The 8,520-nt window shown below is 35.2% G+C and overlaps 1 pseudogene; it reads right to left on the reverse strand.

The window, feature by feature from the left end:
- Positions 1–131: 131 nt before the first annotated feature.
- On the reverse strand, positions 132–821 carry LOC143591434 (secreted RxLR effector protein 161 pseudogene; annotated as a pseudogene).
- Between the last annotated feature and the right edge of the window lie 7,699 nt (positions 822–8,520).

An 8,520-nucleotide genomic window follows, 5' to 3' on the forward strand; every position in this document is an offset into this window, starting at 1 on the left:
GCCCTTCAAATATTTGATTTGTATAATAATTTGTCTATATGTCATTACGCATGCGGAACATATTAGGAGACATACAAAATAAAAACATAGGAAATTTTATTAAATAACATGTAAATAAGTACAATATGCAGTTAAATAAGGTCTTCAGTAAATCCCATATTAGCAACATGTTCTTCAAAAACTTTAGGTGGGAGACCTTTAGTCATCGGATCTGCTAGCATATTATGCGTACTAATATACTCAATACAAAGTTTATTTTCCTCAACTCGTTCACGCACGAACAAATACTTTGTATCAAGATATAAACCATCTCCAGTCGAACTGTTACTGTTCGAGAAATTAACGGCAGATGAATTATCACAATAAAGCTTCAATGGTCTAGAAATGGAATTGACTAAATTGAGTCCAGAGATTAGATTTTTAAGCAACATTCCACAACAGGTAGCATTATAAACAGGTTTGTATTCTGCCATCATAGTGGAAGTAGTCGTTAACTGTTGCTTATGACTCCTCCATGAGATGGGCCCTACTTCTAACATAAAGATATACCCCGAAGTGGACCTCTTGTCATTTTTGCATTTAGCAAAGTCAGAATCGGAATAACCTACCACTTCTAAATTATCACTTCTTTTATAAGTCAGTTTGTAGTCATTCGTCCTTTGAAGATATCGAAGCACCTTCTTAGCTGCTTTCCATTGTTCAAGGCCATGATTAGTCTGATAGCTGCCTAACATTCCAGAAATGTAAGCAATATCCGGATGAGTACAAACTTGTGCATACATAAGGCTCCTGACTACTAATGCATAAGGTATCAATCTCATTTGTTCCTTTCAACCTCTGTTTCCAGACATTGGAACGCCCCGAAAACGTCTCCTTTAACTACAGGAGATGCAGTTGGGTTACAATGTTGCATTTTGTAACGAGTAAGGACACGGTCAATGTAGGCCCTTTGAGATAATCCTAAGATCCCTCTGTGTCTGTTTCGGTGAATTTCGATGCCAATAACATAAGAAGCATCTTCGAGATCCTTCATGTCGAATTTATGCGAGAGTAATCGCTTTGACTCATGCAACATGTCTAAACTATTACTTGCCAATAGAATATCATCTACGTAAAGGACAAGTATAGTAAACTTACTCCCACTCATTTTGAGGTAGGTGCATTGATCCACTTGATTCTTTGCAAAACCTTGTTTCTTCATGACTTCAACAAACTTTAGGTACCATTGACGTGATGCATGTTTCAACCCATATATTGACTTCTTGAGCTTACAGACTAGATGTTCTTGACCTTCAGGTTTAAAACCTTCAGGTTGCTTCATGTACACCTCTTCGTCTAAAGTGCCGTTAAGGAAAGCGGTTTTCACGTCCATCTGTTGTAGCTCTAAATCAAAGTGAGCTACTAGGGCCGTAATGATCCTTAATGAATCTTTTCAAGAGACAGGCGAAAAGGTCACTTGATAGTCAATTCCCTCTTTCTGAGTGTAGCCCTTTGCAACCAATCTCGCTTTATAGCATTCAACGTTCTCATTTGGATCAAGTTTTGTTTTGAACACCCATTTACATCCTACAGGTTTGACACCGTTGGGCAATTCTACCAAATCCCAAACGTCATTTTTCCTAATGGATTCGAGCTCATCAATCATTGCTTTATTCCATTCAGAAGACTGATCACTGCTCATGGCTTCATTATAAGAGATATGATCATTAAGCTTTCCGGCGTCAGCTTCAGTCAAGTAGGTGACATAATCATCAAAGTTAGTAGGTCTTCTAGACCTGGATAACCTTCTGATTTGATTAGCGGGTTCAACATTGTCTTGGTTTTGAGTGTTTGATGTGCCTTCATTTTCTATTATAACGGGTTCTGAGTGTGGAGAAGGTGGTGTAGAAGGTTCAATTGCATGAGGTACAAGAGGAATAACCAGAGTTACGATAATCTACGAGTCTTCTCCCGCATTTTGTATTTCTTGCAATTCTTCATAAGGGTTAGTACTGCTCCCACTGATCTTGTAATCCTCCAGGAAAATGGTACGCTTGGTTTCTACAATACGAGTGACATGGGAAGGACAATAGAAACGATAACCCTTTGAATTTTCAGGATACCCAATAAAGAAGCATGTAACAGATTTAGGGTTAAGTTTCTTTAGGAAAGGGTTATAAAGTTTTGTTTCAGCAATACAGCCCCATACTTTCATATAACTAAGACTCGGTTTCCTTCCCGTCCAAAGTTCATAAGGAGTTTTAGGGACATACTTAGAAGGAACTCTATTGAGTATATGAACGGCTGCTTTTAAGGCTTCAGTCCAGAGAAATAGAGGTAAATTAGTGTTGGCTAATATACTGCATACCATATCCATAAGGGTTTGATTTCTCCGTTCAGCGACACCATTTTGCTGAGGAGTACCTGGCATAGTATATTGGTTCACGATCCCATGGCCCTTACAAAACTCAATAAATGGACCAGGGGCCTGACCCACATCAGTATGTCTTCCATAATATTCACCTCCTTAATCTGATCTGACAAATTTTATTTGACGATATAATTGTTTTTCAACTTCAGTTTTATAATCTTTAAAATTTGTTACAGATTCAGATTTTTCTTTAATGAGATACAGGTACATATATCAGGAATAATCATCAATGAAAGTGATAAAAGAAGTATGTACAACTATACCAGCAATGGGTTAAGGACCACCTAATATCAGTATGAATGAGTTCTAATTAATTAGAGCTTCTAGTGGCGCCTTTCTTATTTGCTGATGTCATTTTGCCTTTAAGGCATTTGACACATGTTCCAAAATCGGTGAAATTGAGATGTGGTAAGACTTCATTCTTCACGAGGCAGGCTAACCATTCTCGTGAGATGTGGCCTAAATGTTGATGCCACAACATAGAAGAAGTCTCTAAGTCTCGTTTCTCTTTAATCTTTGTGAGTGATTCATTAATATTATATGACAACAAAGATTTAGAAAAATTATCATCTAGTTCTAATCTATAAAGACCATCATCCAAAAAGCAATAACCAAACACTTGAGAATTTAAAGAAATAGTAAGTTTGCCACGACCATGAGAAACATCAAAACCGTCCATGTCTAACTTTTGTCCTGATACAAGATTCCGAGTAATCTCAAGAATATATAAGGTATCATAAAGTTTATTACATAAACCAGTTTTCATTATTAATGGTAAAGTTCCCACAATCTTGACTTCAAGTTCTTTATCATTCCTCAGTCTTAGTGTTCTTTGGTTTCTTTCCAGCTTCCGGATTGAAAGGAATCCCTGAGTTGAATTGGTCACATGAACCATAGAACCAGAATCAAACCACCATGTATTAGCAGGAACAGTTAAATTATAGGACTCAAGTATCATAAAGAGATCATTACCTTTCTTAGCCATCCACTCCTCAAAGTCTGAACAGTCCTTCTGCTTATGAATGTACTTCTTACAGAACTTGCAGAAGGGATTTCTAGTGGAGTTCTGAGAGTTGGTTGAGGCACCTGTATTTGTTTTCTGAACTTTAGCAAACTCCTTTCTTGGATTAGTGTTCTTCCTCTTCTTGGAACTGGTGGCAAGGTAAGCAACTTCATGTTTGTCCATCTTCATATGCTCTTCCTCTTGCAAGCACATAGCAATCAGCTCACTCATAGTCCATTTGTCCTTCTTGGTATTGTAATTGATCTTGAAAGCTTCATAGGCAGCTGGAAGAGAGGTCATGATGAAGTGCACCAGAAAACCATAACTGATCTCCATGTCTAATCCCTTCAGCTTATGGGCCATGTCGTTCATAACCATAATGTGCCCACGAATGCCACTCCTTCCATCATACTTAGTAGTCACCAGCTTGAGAATAAGAGTACTAGCATGCGCCTTAGACGTTCCTTTGAATTGTTCCTCCATAGAAGCCAGATAGGTTTTAGCATTTTCAGAGTCTGGAATGGATCCTCTTATGGGCATGCTAATGGAGTTTTTCATAAGAATTAGAGACATGCGGTTACATCTCTTCCATTTTTCGAACAGTAAGTGCTGAGCAGGAGTGCTTTCAGTGGTTAGTGCTGGAGGTTCATCCTCGTTTAGAGCAAAGTCGAAATCCAGGAAGGCAAGATTAAGCATAAGAGAGTCCTTCCAGGCAGCAAAGTTATCTCCAGTTAATGATGTGATTCCACCATTCGGAGCTATTATTGGAATTTATTTGAGAATGTTAAGATACTAAACTAGAAGATCTTAGAGTGAACTAGGGGCAATTTAAACTAATGCAAGCATAAATAAGAACCATTTAAATTATGAAGCTGTGATAATAAATATCTATTATTAACAACAAAATAATAGACTAATGTAATTAATAAAATTCTACTTATATAAAAGATAAATCACCTTTGGGCACAATTAAATTTTACTTAAGTATATGTTCAAAACAATTGTAACACATCACCTTTGGGCAGAAGTGAAACAACCATTTTAATCATGCGCGAGTTAGTTTTGCTTTGATATAGATGTATCGCATCACCTTTGGGCAGAAGTGATACATTTAAATCATGTTTAAGCTAAACTAACACAGCTTGTATTTAAACTTGAATGATATGTTAGATGTATCACATCACCTTTGGGCAGAAGTGTACATCATCATTCATTTAAGTTAAGCTTTTTTTATGTTTTGTAAAAGTAATCAATATGAATTTCAAGTATTTACAAAAAATTTTAGTGTACTGTTCACGGAGAAAAAAAAACTTAGTCTCAGGAAATTAAGTTTTCTGGTTTGATGCGTTTTCTGGTTTTAGTGTTTTCGAAAACTCATAGTTTTCCGAAAACTGTTTTAACTGTAAACACATACACCCATAAGTTGATGAACAGTTTATAATATTTGATCTGAATTCTTAGGGATTGTTTGTTTATCCTAGATTTGATTATTTTCAAAGTAATTTCTTTATTAAGTTTACAGAATTCGAAATATCTTGGTCTAAATCTTAATAAAAATTTAGTAATACATTATAACAATCCAGATCTTGAACCAGATTATACCAGATTTTCAAAAAACTGTTATGAACACAAAGATCATTAATTTTTCAGTTTTCGGAAAATTGTTAGGGTTTCTTAAATTCGGATTTTTAATAATGATAATAAAATAAAACGAATTAATAAGAAAAAACCGAAAATTGTTAGGGTTTATCAGATTTTAGTCCATGTCTTCCGTTTTAGATCCCGAGTTAATGGAAGACATGAAGAACTGATTAATCAGCATCGCTCTGATACCACATGTTGATCAGTTCTTAATGTATATAATAGAAAACATCAATATTATGATAAACCCACAACTAAAACATACTTGTCACAGCAGAGAGAGAGGCCACGGCTGATGAGAACGATCCACACGACATGACAGTCAGCTTGGTCGGGTTCCCCTTTAGGATGTATATTAGTGATGGGGATTAGGGTTCTTGAGAAACCGAATAATATAGAGGAAGAGAGGGTCAAGAAATTGTTATGTGAGGTTTAGGGTTACGTTCAATGATATTAATTAGTCTCTCCATATATTTATATACACCCAAGGGGAAACACTTTGTTAGCAAGAAATGGTAATTTGGTCCATTAACAATTACATAGCTAATATAATAATAAGGTATAATTAATTAACTTTAATCTATTATAATATAAATGATCATGTAGGTCATTCATAAGTATATATATATATATATATATATATATATATATATATATATATCCATATGTTTATTCTTACATATTTGACCAACCCTATAGGGTTCATTCAAGTTGTCATTACTAACGGAGATTGCATTAGTTTAAAAAATTTGTCAAACTCATGCTTAGTTGTGAAAATAATTCTCAAACATCATAACTTTTGTGTAAAAAAACTCCAATTACGGTGGGTTTGAATTCCTCTAAATAGTGTAAGTCATTAAATTTGTGTCACACTAATTCGCTAGGGATGTAAGTCTGTAACTATCAGAGTACACAAACAAAACATAATTAATTAAGATATCAAAATTGAAGAACATTAGTGACAAAAGGTAAATAAGTAAATATATTTCATAAAAATAAAGCTCAAAGATTAAAGAAAATCCCCACAAATTATACTCGAAGAAAAAGACAGTATTAGCATGAACTATTGTGACTGAAGTATATAAGGAGATTTCATTAGGGTTTCTTGAATCTTGAATTCTAAAAACTTTATATAATCAACATCAACATTCAAGATTCAAGATTTCTCAAGTGAGAATTTACAAATTTAATGTAGAGCATGAAAGGTGTTCAATGTATCAAATATCATAAATTACGTTAAAGTGTTTAAAAAAATGATCACATCTAATCAATAACAAAAACCCATAAATTATATTCTAAAAAAACGGTTATGATAACATGAACTACTGTTATTGAAGTATACCCACAAGGGGATTCATGATTTCATTAGAATTCTTTTAAACGTAGAAAACGATACCACATAAATAAAAAAGAAATGAAGCAGGGAAGAAAATTTATCATCTCAGAATGAAAAATTACACATACTAGACACAAGAAAACTATTTGTATAGGCAGCACATATATGGCGTATATGTTACACGCCGTATAACATATACGGCGTATATGTCTTGGGCGTATATGTTTTTCTGGCGGATATGTCTTATACGCTCACAGTTCTTGAATTCTAACAACTTTCTTTATACTAGCATCAACATTCGGCATATATGTGTTGGGCAGATATGTATTCCTAGCTTATATGCCTTATACATCAAGAAAACCCCAACTTGCATAGAAGCTCGTGAAAATGAGGCCCTGGTAAGCTCTTTGTAAAAATGCCAGCAAGCTGATCTTTTGTGTCTGTATGCACTAAAGTAACAAGGCCCTCTTGTAACTTCTCGCAAAAAAACGACAATCGATTTAAATGTGCTTAATCCGCTCATGAAAGACAGGATTCTTTGCAATATAGATTGCCGACTGACTACATTTAACTGCGACAGGAGTAATGTCAGGAACATTAAACTCTGAGAGAAGTCTTGTCAACCATGCAAGTTCAGCAGTCACACGTCGAAGATATCGATACTCAACTTCAGCTGAGATCAAAGAAACAACAGGTTGTTTCTTAGATTTTCAAGAAATCGGAGAGCCCCCAAGTGAAAAGTGTGAAGCACGACATTCCATTGGGACAATCTCGGATCTTGCATGAATTGACTCAAAAAATGAATAGTAAAAGCAATATCAGGTCTTGTTTGAGTAAGGTAATTAAGTTTACCAAAAAGTTTCATGTATCGTAAAGGTTCATCAAAAGCAAGTCACTCATGAGCTTTAAGTTGTAAATGATGAGGTAATGGAGAGTTGGTGACAGAAAGATTGGAAGTATCAAATTCGAAAAGCATGTCCTTAACAAACTTGCGTTGACACATGATAACACCTTTGGTAGTGTAAAGAACCTCCATTCCCAAAAAAAATTGAGATTTGCCAAATCCTTGATTTTGAAAAATGAATCCAGGAAAGTCTTGAGATTATTGTTCTCTTCCGAATTGTTCCCAGCAGTTAAAATGTCATCGACATATACAGCGACGTAAACCACTAATGATCCCATAGACTTTGAAAACAAAGGATGATCATTCTGAAAACCCACATACCCTCTTATCTTTAATACGGAAGACGATTTTCCATACCATTGTCGAGAAGCCTGTTTCACACCATATAAGGATTTCTGAAATTTAAGCACCTGATTATTAAGGAGTTGCATACAAGGTGGTGGTAGCATATAGATATCCTCATCTAAAACCCCATGAAGAAAGGCATTATTAACATCAAGCTAAAAAAGAGGCCAACTTCGTCTTGTAGCGATAGCTACAAGGCTTAGAATAGAGGTCATCTTAACAAAAGGAGAAAAAGTTTCAGTATAATCAATCCCCTCTTTTTGAGGATCACCTCTCACCACCAATCTTGCTTTACAACGCTCAATTGTCCCATATGCTTTGTGTTTAACTTTAAACACCCATTTGCTTTTAATATCTTTCTTTCCGGGGGAAGATTAATAGCATCCTAAGTATTTTCAAGAGCCTGAGACTAAGCTTTCATCGCATCTTGCTATTCAGGAATGCCAGCAGCTTCCTTATATGAATTAGGCTCATGCAAATCAGAGATCGCTTGGGTGAGAGGCAGACTAAAAAGAAGAAGATGATAAGAAGAACAAGAGATAAGAGAGGATCATGAATTAGTGACAGTGTGGAAACAATGATGAGAAGATTTATAGTTATGACAAACATAGTCGTTTAAGTATGAGGGCGGAATTGAAGTTCTCAAAGATCTTCGAACAAGTTTATTAGTAGGGAGAGAATCAAAAACAGAAATACTGGGAGTAATGGAAAAAGGATAATTAGGTACAGTATCAATAGGAGGAGTAGAAGAAGTAGACAAAGGATCATCAAAAAATTGATTGATGAGGTCAATAGATGGGAAAATGAAACTTTTTTGGATTTAGTTATCGAAGGAAATAAAGCTTCAAATAAAACTTCTTTTGATATGATAGCCTTGTTTG

This window comes from Bidens hawaiensis, unplaced genomic scaffold, assembly GCF_021521415.1.
Source record: "Bidens hawaiensis isolate Kalapana, Puna unplaced genomic scaffold, B.hawaiensis_p1.1 tig00039633_1, whole genome shotgun sequence".
Lineage (NCBI taxonomy): Eukaryota > Viridiplantae > Streptophyta > Magnoliopsida > Asterales > Asteraceae > Bidens > Bidens hawaiensis.